Source organism: Cavia porcellus, unplaced genomic scaffold (genome assembly GCF_034190915.1).
Source record: "Cavia porcellus strain 051 isolate PalLab524CR breed Dunkin Hartley unplaced genomic scaffold, mCavPor4.1 scaffold_20, whole genome shotgun sequence".
Classification (NCBI taxonomy): Eukaryota; Metazoa; Chordata; class Mammalia; order Rodentia; family Caviidae; genus Cavia; species Cavia porcellus.
In genome coordinates, this window is record NW_026947503.1 from 63,628,650 (window position 1) to 63,641,548 (window position 12,899).

General features: G+C 45.7%; 1 protein-coding gene and 1 long non-coding RNA gene across 32 annotated transcripts in view; one reads left to right on the forward strand and one right to left on the reverse strand.

Annotated features, from left to right (window-relative positions):
• Epb41l3 (erythrocyte membrane protein band 4.1 like 3) overlaps positions 1-12,899 on the reverse strand; it is a 229,227-nt gene that overhangs the window by 168,459 nt on the left and 47,869 nt on the right. The window lies entirely within an intron of this gene.
• Positions 6,869-8,745, forward strand: LOC134471835 (uncharacterized). The gene is made up of 2 exons (XR_010041529.1): positions 6,869-6,953; positions 7,662-8,745. It is a non-coding gene; the product is annotated as an uncharacterized LOC134471835 (long non-coding RNA).

Sequence of the window (12,899 nt, forward strand, 5' to 3'; positions counted from 1 at the left end):
CTCACAGGTAAAGATAGGGCTGTGTCTGTTTTGCATATAGTATTTTATTTAAATCTCTCAATAGCTTAATATGTGACTACTGCTATCTCTATCACTTTAGAGGCAAGGAAATAGAAAAGGGAAGGAGAGAGATGAAATCCCGGCAGAAGATGGATAAAGGAGAACCTGCTTTGTGTTTTTTTAGTTCCTGAAGGATAAGGCCAACTTGAGTGTAACCACACCTAGAAGGAAGCGGGGGGGGGGGGGGGGGGGGAGGTGGGAGCGAGGGGCAGCCGGGAGCCTCCAGGTGGAGAGCTGGGCTTAAGCGCACAGGTGGAAGTGATACCTGGGCTTAGAAGAAGAGAAGGGAAGGAAGAAATCTCCCCAGGGCCTCAGTTTCTCCCTCTTGGTTCCCAAGGAAATCAGAGCTCCTGGAGCATGTCCCGGCCCCTCCTGCCTACCAGTGCTACCCACAGCCTTTCTCGGCTTCCACTGCTGCTGCGGGTCCAGGGAGGGGGCACCGGACAGACAGAGGACCCCACCCAAGAGGCAGCCAATGTCAGGGTCAGATGTCTGGAACAGCCATGGGGCACAGTGCATGGTATTCATGCCCACAAATAGCCTTTTTCCTGGGGTGTGGCACCCTGCGGACATACTAGGCTCTCCAAGGAGGCTTGTGGCACCTGTCTGGTTTTCAGGGACTCAGTTTCCAGAGCCTCAGAGTTTGCCGTGTGAAGAAGTGACTGTAGTCTGTGCGCCCTCCTTTCTTCTGTCCATTTACTACTGGCTCCCTCGGGCCACAGAAAGCAGGGAGGTCCCTCCCCAGTCTTGCAGGACAGGGGCCCAAGACGGGGAAAGTGAGAGGAAAAGCAGGCAAGAAAGAGAGGAAATAAGAAAAAGGAGGGAAGGAGACAGGAAAGAAAGGAAAAGGGGGACAAACCGCTGCTGAAGCCTCATCTTACTTTATCAACAGAAATTTCCATACACATGCATGAAACAATGGGGGAAAAATCACTCTGACCCTACCGGGTTATTTCTCAGTGCTGTTTTACTTTTCATGTGAAATATGGATCAGTCTGTCATGTATTTATGTTGTTGAGATCCTAGCAAATGCACTAATAATTACAGTGATCACTTCACTCAGAAATGCTTTTAAAAACCTAGAATTGTACAGTCATAGAAAATGAAGAAATAAGTTTAAATTTCATTGTATGTACCCACTTTGTGGGAGAGAATTATGGTAAAGGACCTATCAAAAGACTTTCAAGCCTAAAAGTATTTCATTAGATAATGTTCAGTGGAGGAAGCAGAATAGTAACAGAAGTTTATGGAGAAAGAAGAAATGATAAAAGACATCTACAAAAGTTTGTTCTTGCACTGGTGAAATATGTGACCGTAGGTAGCAAACGCTTTAGTATTTGAAAGCTACATATAAAGAACAGTGTGCATGTTTGATTATAAAATGTAAAATACATACATGATGTCTGAGATTACAAGCTGTAAAATTATTTAAATTTAGGTAAACATTTTAGATGTGAATTTTAAAATTGTTTTGTTTTGTTTTTGTTTTGCTGTCACAATCGAACTCATGACCTTGCACTGGCCAGGCAGGAACTGGGCTGCCCACCATACCCCGAGTCTCCTAGACATGAATTTTAAAATGTGCATGGAGCACACAGCTTTTCTACACTGTGTGCAGGTGAGGACAGAAGCCAAAGGCAACCACTGGAGGCTTTCCTTCTAACAGTCTTTCTGGATGACTCTTAAAAAGGAAAGGAAGGAAGGAGGTAAGCGAGGAAGCAGAAGCTCTGTTGATGTGCCAAGGAACAAACTCAAACACTAACTGTGAAATACCGACTGCCTCTCCCAGGGGCATACCTGCCTGTGCTCCGGGCCCCACGGGTGTACGCACGGGTGTACGCGAGCCCTGATGAGATGCAAAACATCTGTGGGTGAGACTGTTTATTTGTCAACATAAGGAGAGACTAATGAAGCTGAGGTAACTCTCCCCAAGGCCTCTCCCTAGCAATCTACATTCAGGACACTCACAGGCTCTCTAACGGGGCAACACATTTTGGTGTTTGCTCTGAAATCTCAGTTTGGGCTCACTTTCTAAAGGAAGAAGTGGATCCTGGGGGTGAGGTGGGCTGAAGTACAGGAGTGAAGTGCTTGCCTGGAGGCTCGGGGTTTGACCCGCAGGACCCTGGAGAAGGATGAGGAGGAAGAGCAAGAGCAGGAAGAGAGGAAGGAGGAGGAAGAGGAAGAAGAGGAGGAGGAGAAGGAGGGAGGAGGATGAGGAGGAGGAGGAGGGGAAGAAGAATTAAGAGGAGAGGGAAACAGGAAGTTACTGCATACAAATCGTGCTAAGCATTTCCAGCAGGAATCTGTGAAGAGCCTGGCACAGCCCTAACCCACTTTGAGTGCAGGGAATTTCGTCAGAAACACAAGCTGAAGAATTAGGAAAACAAATCCCAAACTCGCAGTTATTAAAACCTGAAGAACTCCTGAAATGTTCGAGTTGGGGCTGGTTATAGGAGCTCCCCAGGCACATTTCTCTAAGTACAATTTTATAAAATGCATCTTGACAACGAACTGCAGAACTGATGGGATGATTGAAAGATTCTTGCTTCAGTAGAAATTATGGCAGTGGTCTAAGGAGGCGGAAGGCCAAAGCGGGATCCCCAACCACTTCCTGCTTCTTCCCCAGCTCCTGTTTGCACGCTAAGAAAAGTCCAATCAGCTGCTCGCACGTCACAATGCCCGCCCTCAGCGCCACCCCATCAGAGGTTGTATGTGTGTCCCACGCCCCACGTTCTGGCAGAGAAAGCCAGGCCCTGGCGATCGTGGACTTCTCTCCATGCCCTTGGAATAAAGGCTATTTTTACTTTATGCTCTCTTTCATCACGCCGAAAACTCTTTCATTATGGTGCCTGTGTGGCTCGCATGGCAGAGTGAGTGGCTCCTGGGGCCCCTGCCAGTTGGGGCTGCCCTGCCTAAGAACCACCCTTTTCTTCCTCAGGGACTGTTTCCTTGCTGCTCTAATCCGCATGCAACCGCGACCTTCCTCACTCCACACCGGTGAGCTGCCATCTGTGCCTTAGCAAGCTTGTGACAGAAACCCATCCTGCTGTCCCCTACGGAGATAGCAGTTTTGTTGCTCCTTAGGCCGCACAGCTTGGGCAAGACGGACATTTATGTGCCCTGGGACCCCACGTCACACTCTTCCCTGAAGAGAACGGGTGTTGGGACTTGTCGTGTCACACTTTCAAAACCGGTGATGCTCCTTTTGATAGGTGTGGCCGGGACAGCTTCGTGTTCCTTGGGGGGAGCTAAAGCTCTCACGTCCCAAGGCGGAGTTGTTCTCTCGGCTCACTTATAATTCGGTCACGGGGACCACTTCCTGTCCCCCGAAAAACACACCTCTGGGGCGCCTGGTTCATAACCTTGGTGCTCTTGGCCTCTAAAGCTGATGTTTTATTTATGCCTTGTCACAATGGCGGCAAGCTGGCAGAACCCTTCATCTTTAGGCCTTTTCACTGTGAGGACGTGTCCTTCTCCCACTCTGTCTTCCGTGATGGCCCAAACACATCCGGCTCGCTCTGCACCCCCAGGATCTCCCTCTCTGCCCACCGGACCCCTTAGATGAGGCGGCTCCTGTCTTCACTGCTCCTCCTCTGCATCTCTCATACCAAACCCGCAGCCTTCTCAGCCAGAGGTTTCTGTGTCCCCTGCACCGTCCTCTTCCCCTTCCTCACCCACAGCGGCCTCTAATCCTTCCCTTAGCGTCTCTCCCAGTCTCCAGCTTCTCAGTCCCTCCTACCTGAGCTGTCTGTCCCATCAGAGGGTTCATGGTCCCCTTCCCCTGCACCGCCATTTCCTCCACTGGCTCATCATAGGTGGTCTCGGGCCTTCCAGCCTGCTGGCAGGCCACGTGGTTACCAGCAGCCATGTTGCTGCAGCTGGCATGGAGGACAGCTGCCATCTTGCAGCCCTCCGCCAGGTGGCAGGGTGCCACCATCTTGCAATGGGTCTTAGGGTCAATGGCTGTCCCCTTGTGGGACATGGGGACCCCCCAGCAGCCTGTTTCCTTGTCCCATGGTGGCAAGCAGCCGTTTTATAGCCAATCATCAGATAATTGCCAACACAGGCCTGCTGGATGGTTGGCTATCGGCAGCCACAGCCTTCTTAGCCTCAGTCTCTGCTCCTGCTTCAGGAGCAGGCTGGCCCTGTTCCCAAGAGATTAGCTAATATTTACTTTCCTATTTTTCCTTTCTCATAAATTAGGTTCCTTTCCTGGTATTCTTATTTCAAGAGATCTCTATTAATTGATCTACAAAAAGGTTCACACTAGTCTATTTATTATAGTTCAAATTGGTCAAATATATTTGAGTGCACTCTAATTTTGTAAATGATTGTCAGTCTATATATCTGTTGTCTGTCCACTTGTCTTTTTATTTGAGCTCAACAATTTTTCCTCCTCTTTTATATTTTCGGATCATTTAATCAAGCTTTATTTGGGCTATAGATTTTAAAAACATGTTTCCACCTAGTTGCCAGCTGGTCAAAATGATGCTAAAATTGGTTAAACAAAATCCCTTGGGGCAAGGAGACCTTGGACAGGACTCCAACTGACAAACAAGAAAGTGGCCACCTGGTAACTTTAACCAGCTCTTGTTCATTAATTGGAGGCCCCAATAATCTCCATAGCCTTATGGGAGACATGGGAGACACCTCAACTAAAGTTCATAGGACTAAGACAATTCATTGTTGCTGATCTGATGGTATATTCATGCCTAAAATATAAAATTGGGATTGTTGATGATGACAAGTGTTTTCTTTCAGATCCAGACATTTGCCTTTTTCTTGTGCTCCAGCCAGGAGATTCAGGTCAGACCAACACAGGTCACCAGTCAAATGATAATTTTTAAGCAAAAATTTGTATAATATATATGTTATACTTAGAGATGCTTATATAGTGAGCAGTCCAAACAATGTCACAAATTTCTTCAGTGCTCAAATGTTAAAACACCCACGGTTAATAGAAAATAATAGTTCCGTGTAATGTCCTATGTTAGGCTTACTGCCTGTACTGCACTGTACTGTTATCAATCTTCTGGATGTTTAACAACTAAAACTGAGATAATTATAAATTCCTTTTGCTGGGATCCACCAGACCTTTTCCCAAGAAAGTTATATGATACATATTGGGGCCATAATTAATTATACTCAACTGATGTTAAATGACACTGCAGCTGATTTCTCTCCTAAATAAAAAGATAAATTAATAAAACAGGCCATCCTCCAAAAATCAGATGGCATTAGACATTCTAACAGCACAGGAGATACTTGTACAACTGTAAAACCTAAATGTGTGTATGACAAATGAATGACATGTCAGTTTCTGATATTCCCTGGACTTTATCCTTATCCTCCTATTGGGAAGCCATTACTAAAGTTATAATCATAAATACCCTGTTGATTCTATTATTTAACTCCTGCATACTTAATTGATTCTTTGCCTCTGTCTCCTTTAGACTTAAAGCTATACTCCTACCCAAGACAAAAACCAGATGTCTTGTGACTGTGGAGGAGACAGATACCTTCCAATGTGGGCCAGATCCCAAGACAAAAGGCTAAATTTGGTCCTCAAACCCCACCGGGAGACCTTCTTAATATGGCTTTTCATGTTCTCAACAACAGAGATAAAAATCAAACGGAAAAATAACAATCTGATCTTTTAGCAGTGACACTTGGAGCTCTGAGACAGGTAAACCTACATAGGTGGAGCTGCCTGAGCCCCTCCTCCCTGACCACGGTTCAAGTGCAACAAAAAGGACGTTGGCAAGAGAGTGCCCCAACCCCGGCACTCTTCTGGGGCCTTGCCCCTATTGCAATCTCAAGGGCCATTGGAAGAGCAACTGTCCTAGCCTCCAGAGAGCAGGTAAGCCATCCTCTAACTCCTTGCTCTCATAGGAGATATCATCACCAGACTCATTGCTGACTGATCTACTCGGACTTGCTGCTGAAGACTGATGGGACTCAGGGTCCACAGCTCTCCATTAAGGTGTCCTTCTCAGAGCCCAAGTCCTACTGGAGGTCTCAGGTAAGACATTCTCTGTACTTGTGGACATAGAAGCCATGTATAGTGTTCTTCCTGAATTTTTCAGGCCGCTATATTAAGTCCTCATTCTATAGTGGGTGTTGACGGCTAACCTACATAGCCTTTGCAGACAAGGCCTATTCCATGCAGGTTCCAGACTCCCTTCTTCTCTGGTTGATCCCATAGTTTGAGATACCTCCAATCCCACCTGCGCTACCCATGCCATGCCTATTTTAATACGTCTCAGGGATCCTTCAATTTTTCCTTGCGTTCCCCAACATCCCATAGCTCCCAAATATTTACAGGGACTTACACCTATAATCAAGTGCCTTTTAGACAACTGTTTTCTTAAACCTACCCATTTGCCCTATAATACTCCCATTCTCCTGGTACTCAAGCCTGATGGGTCTTACTGTCTAGTACAGGACCTTGTGGTAGTCAGTAATGCCATTACCCCAATCCACCCAGTGGTGCCAAACCATGTTCTCTCATATTATACCATGTTCTCTCATATTCCTCCGTCCACCACTCACTGTACAGTCATAGATCTTAAAAATGCCTTTTTTACTCCTTTGTGTTTATGCAGACTAACTCAGACATTCTGAGGTCTCAACAACTTACACCTGTTATCTCCATAGTGAAACCTCTCCTCCAGGACACATAAGCACCCCCTTCCTTTCCTATTCATCCATTCCTCAGACACAACTCTGGTCAAGACTGGCAGGTAGATTTTATAATGTGCCCTGCCACAAAACTCTCAAATATCTTCTCACCTTTGTTTGTACTTTTTCAGGATGGATAAAAGCCTTTCCCACAACCAGTGAGACCTACTAAAGTCCTGTTACAGGAAATCATCCCAAGGACTACAACCAAGGTTGAGTGGCCCCTACATGGTCTTCTTGGCAACCACAACAGCAGTCAAAATTGCTGGACTGCTATCCTGGTTCCATATCACTCAAGCTAAGTGGCTCCCTCCCAGCCCTAAATCTAACCATCCTGAGTGGTCATCTCACCTTCTATTGCCCACCTGTCTCCATCTCCCGAAGGCCTCGCAGACGCAACTCTCAGGCTAAGTCATGTTTTGTTATGCAATTTGGTTCCTAATTCCTTATATTCTATTAATTAATTATCCTTTTTACAGCAGGACTCTTAACAGTCTTTAGGAATAAAGACTCCCATATCATGCATAAGATCATCTTTATGTTGTTCTATGTGACAACTGTCTTAGTTTTCTCTGTTTAGTCAAACATGAGATCCCTGTGGGCCTAGGCTCTTATCTCCCTTGTAGTGACGCAGCCATGGCCCTCCCCACCTCTCTTATTCTTTCCAGCTCAACTCCTGGACCAGAGACAAGCCCTATCTACCTACACTTTTAACTTTTACCCTTTCAGATGGGGGAATAATCACCTCTCATAACTTCACCCCTCCTAACCCCACACTTATTTTTCAGAATCTTACCTCACTGTGGTCCTAATGCAATGGCATATTTAAATCAAAGGCACCCTTCCTTCTACCTCTCCTGGGTCCTTAAATGTGACAGTGGCCTACCTCCTCATAGCACCTTGTCTCTTTGTTTTTCCAGTCTAAGATGCAGCATTCACCAATGATGAAGTTGTTCTGGCTAAAACACCTGGTACCAGCTTCTACATGGGCATCAACCGTCATCCTGTCAAGCTTCCCGAACCCCAGTATGGCACCTGCTTTCAGCAAGAAGTAGTAAGAGAGAGACTTGGCCCTTTTCCTAACAATCCAAAGACAGGAATGAAAGGTTCTTGCCTTAGTAGAAATTACTGTGGTGGTCTAACGAGGTAGAAGGCCAAAGCATGAACGCCTACCATTTTCTGCTTCTTCCCCAGCTCCTGTTTGTGCGTGAAGAAAATTCCAATAGGCTGCTCGAGCCAGCAGTGCCTGCCCTAAGTGCCATCCCATGCCCCACGTTTCCAGAAGAAAAAGCCACGCCCCAGCGGTCATGGACTTTTCTCCCGTCCTTGGAATAAAGGCTATTTTTTACTTTATATTCTCTCATCGCGCAGACAACTCTTTCAACGATGTTTGGACAACAGGGCGGCACAGCATTTGGGAATCATTTTCAGCAACCTGGAATCTGACCCACACTCACAATGTGTCCTCCACACTGGGAGCAAACTAGGCAGAAATGGCACAACAGGACAAGGACAGCAGGCTCTCCTAGGGCAAGCAGAACATAAAGAGACATTCAATTGCTCCCGTATTTTTAGCAGTGATTGGTACTTATTGCATCAAGTTAATCCACCGCTTAAAATCAGTCACTCACCTGTTAACTCCACAGCACTGTCCCTGCTCTGTGCATGACCCCAACAGTGACTGAGAGTCTGGGGGGCTGAGGCAGACTGTGTAAAGTGGCCCTCTGGTTATCGATACCTCACTGTGAATGCGCCCTGCAGGGGAGAGGCATCCCAGGGGCCAGAAGGGAAGAGGAGACTCCACTCCAAAGACATTTTAGCCCCACCCAATGTCTTGAGGACCGACCCAGAGAGAAGACTATATGGGATGAAGACACCCTCTCTGTGTTTCTCAAGGACAGGCACTTTTCTGTCACTGTCATTCAATGTCTTTACCTGTGTGTGTAGGGGTGTGTTTATCTGGCAACCCGAGGAGAAATCATAATATACTTCCCCATGGCAACAGCTCATAAAGTGTGAGTATAATCAAAGTGTATTTTGATAACACAGTTCCACTTTGTGGCACCTCCGGTTTTTGCCCTTCTAGTAGGTGAACTTTGCTCAGAGTGGAAGGCGGGTGCCTTTCAAACTTGCAATTTGTGTTTTTTGGTTGTTTTTCATATTGGCTAGGTGTGATTGTACGATCCTTTTAAAATGTACACTTACATGTCTTTCTAAGAAGCATCATTGTGTTAGTTATGGTGCGGCTGTGGAAATGTTTATAAGGAAGTCCAGGTCTCTGCCTGCAGGTGGGAGGAGCTTTCTACCATCTTTAAAAGCCCAAAGAAGTAAGTACTAGGGGTGTCTCAGGTGCTCTGGTCCCCGCCTGGCTTCTGGCTACCAACAATCACTTCTTCACTTTGCCTCAATGGCTCCTTTTATCACCATTTCTCACCGTTCAAATCCAGCAGCAAGACTTGCTAAAATTATATTTAGAATAAGAATACATGACTTCATTTCACTTTTTGGGGGATGAAGAGGACACACTGCAGTACAGAAGCTTTATAGCTTCTACTTTGGCTGTTCGGTGGCATTTCTCATTTTGTGGGATTTGACATTTGGAATAAAAGAACCATTACGTTATTTTAGATAGAAAAGGTGCTGCTTTTCAATGCGTCAAGAGAATTATGAGTTAAACACATTTACAATGGCTGTCTTGGGTACTGAACTGCCATTTGTAATATTTTTAACATGAGAAAAACGCATTTAAAATTCTAAATAACTGGCTCACCAGCTCCTAGAATACAGCCCATTCTTGTGTTGGGAACTTCTTTTATGCACACAGGTTTTATTTCTCTGGGTTGCCTGGCAACAGAAACACGGTAAGAGATGTCAGAGGTTAAGGAGCAGACTGAAGTCATTACGGAAAGCCAGCCCTTATCGGCATTTTCCATCTAACTTTGTAGTCTTGGAAATAAAATAAGGTTTCATTGTATTAAATGTCTGCATTTTTTTTCTTATCAAATGCCAACTTTTTAGAGACATTTTTCTCTCTGAGTCCATCACACACAGGGAATTATAATCATGTGCACCGCTTTGAAACAGACTTCTTTATTACACTGGCATCCTTTGAAGGTTAAAGTCAACACTTCTCTCCTTCTGTCCTCGGTTACTGTGTGAAATGCAGTTGTGAGCAATTTGGAAAACATGCCAAGGTGTATCAGAGAAAACACAGGATCTAAAAACCCTCCCTATGAACCATTAGTCAGAGTGGAATTAAATTCCATTTTCAAATATATGTGTCTGCCCACTAGAAGATTAATTTTAGAAAAAGGAATGCAAAAGATTCTGTAGGGATGCTTGTCTTTGGTTTGAAACATGGAGAGCTGTGATAAAAATTTAGGCAGAGTTCTGAAGTTCACTTTCTCCAGCCTGTTCTGTACCCAAGACCAAAGTCCCCAGGATCCACTGCTCATATGTAGTTAATTATATTTCAGTATGATGTATTTAAGGCTTTTTCCACTGGAGATAACATGATTCTCTCTCCTTTTCCCTCTCCCTTCCTGCCTCTCTGTCTGTCTGTCTCTCTGTTTTTGTTTCTGAGACAGGGTCTCACTATGTAGTCCAGGCTGCCCTTGAACCACCTTTTAGCCCAGACTTCCTTGAACTTGCATAGATCCTCCTGACTCAGCCTTCCAAGTGCTGGGATAACAGGCATGTGCCATCATGCTGGGCATCATACACTTTAATGATATTTTACTTCTAAGTGTTACAACATGAGGCCTGGCCAGAATGTTTAACATTGCCAAATGGTTGCTATAAAGATAAAGCAGCTAGGGTGAGAACCCCACCCTGTATCAGTTTGAAGGAAATCCAGAGTTACTTTTGGAGGACGATTTTGGTTTTTATCTCAACTGATCGGTCCTCCTTGGATTCATCTCCAAGGGAAGCAGCAGCCACTGGCCAGCAGGGCTGCATTCCTAAATCTCATCAGAGAAAAGGAACCACCTTTTCCCCACTCCCAGCGCCTTGGCAACAGGGCACTCAGGCTCCAGGCTGAGCCTCAAAGGAAGGCAGTCTTACGGAGAGGCAGCTGGGAAAATCTATTGCTGTCCCTACCGAGGGATCTGCCTGCCCCTCGAGGTGCCTGCAGGGTGGGGCGCAGGCACCCCGCAAGGGCTCTTCCCCAGCAAGGAAAGGACGGTGATGCTGGTCTGCACACGCCCGCCAAGAACACTCACAGAGGAAAGGCCTTTTCCCTCTGAGCTTTAGGAAACTTGGGGGTTTATGCCACAGACTTGAGATCTCCACTTTTATGTTTTCCTCTTCATTTTCCCCAGTAGGAACCAAATTTGCAAACCATCTCTATCAGTTGTCCAAATGTGAGGATGTGTTTATCAGAGGCATTTTGTTTTGATTTTATTTTTTCCCTTCTTATTTTGTTTTAAACCCAAATTCTTCAGCCACCTTTTCTTTTGCAGTGACTGGGATGCCCACCTAAAGTCTGAACAATACAGGATATGAATTGACACACAAGAAGCTGGGTATAGTGGTGCACGTCATAATCCCAGCTAGTAAGGAGGCTGAGGCAGGAGGATAGCATGTTCAAGGTCACCCTGGGCAAGTTGCTGGGACTCAAAATAAAAAATCAAAAGATTAGGAGGTACAGTTCAGTGGTAGCATGCTTCCCTAACTTCATCGCTGGGCTCAATTCCCAGCAGGGCAGAAAAAAACCAAGTTAAAGAAAGTCAGTTTTCTTCTGTTTTGTGAATCCACACAGAATGAAGAACATCTCTTACCACTTCCTTAATTACCTCCACTGTGAGTCCGGTGTCACAGGAGATGGAGAGAGACTTAAGGGAGCCAGCAGGAAAGGGTAGGAATTCTCACGCTGAGTAGCAAGGAAGAAAGGCGGGTTCTATGCAGTGGGTCGCTGCTGGGGAGCGTTAAGGTAATGAACGCTGGGAACTGCTTGGATGAAACCCAAGGTGAGCATGGAGACCCTGATACCCCCAGGAAGCAGATTCGTCCATCAGACTGCAGAACTGCAATTCTAAGCAGTATCCCTTACCGGTTACTATATTTCCCACCCACACAATGTAAAGAGAACAGCTTGATTAAAAAACAAAGTACACGGGGAACGTAGAAAGATCACTCAGGGTGAATCCAGGGGCAGCACCTCCGAGCAAAAGCAGCCCAGAGCTGCAGTCTACGAGCCGTGGATGTTCAGTGCAGTAGCCATGGCGAGAGGGCCGTCAGAGCTGCGCTGTGCCTACTCACCTGGAGCAGACACCTGTCCATGTGGCAGAGCTCACAGGAGGGACGACTTTACATTAGAACATTTAGGAAGCTACAGGTACCCACGTAAGAGCTGGCAAGTCCCACGTAAGAGGGGCAAGGGTGCTTGCCCTTCCTCAGCACGCACCGTCCTGACCTTTTGCTCTAAAGCTTCTCTCACCAGCACCCTCTTCTCAGCTCTGAAACAAACCTCAAGAGACTTGTTATTAAAAACATCACTGTTATTATTATTCACACTGCGCTTATAAAATACAATGTGCTTACAAACAGGCACCTAGAAAAAGATGAACTACTATTAAAAAACAAATCAAGGCACGGTCACAGAGCTCAAGTGAAAACTCACCCGTCCTCGATAAATGCAAGTGGAGTAAAAAAATAATTGAGGGTCTTTGGAAAATTACCTAATATGCAGATGCTTTAATAACATGAATAATATTTTCACACTGAGGTTATCTGTTCCCACTGTGCCCTTCACCGCCGATTCAAAGTCAAGTTGCTTCCTAAGAAGACAGTTCTAATTACGGGCTTTGCACTGCTTCTCCAATCAGGACAAGAGAGAGACGCAACAGATGTGGGCTTCTTATCAGAATCAGTTTCAGTCGTGCTGTTTACCAAAAGGGAAAGCATTTCATACACGTGCAAGGTATTCATGTGTTTCACCGGTGGGATATATGACATAGACTCATGTGCGTGTACATGTATTTGACTCCCCTGTCAACTCCGAGTCAGTATTTCTGGAACTCAGAAGGTTTCCACTCCTCCTCCTAAACAGTGAACTTCCCATCAAGCACCTGTTTTCCTCCTGAGAGTCTGGAATTTTGATATAGCTTGATCAGGGATGGCGAACCTTTTGGAATGGTCAGTGAGAACAAATGGCCCTC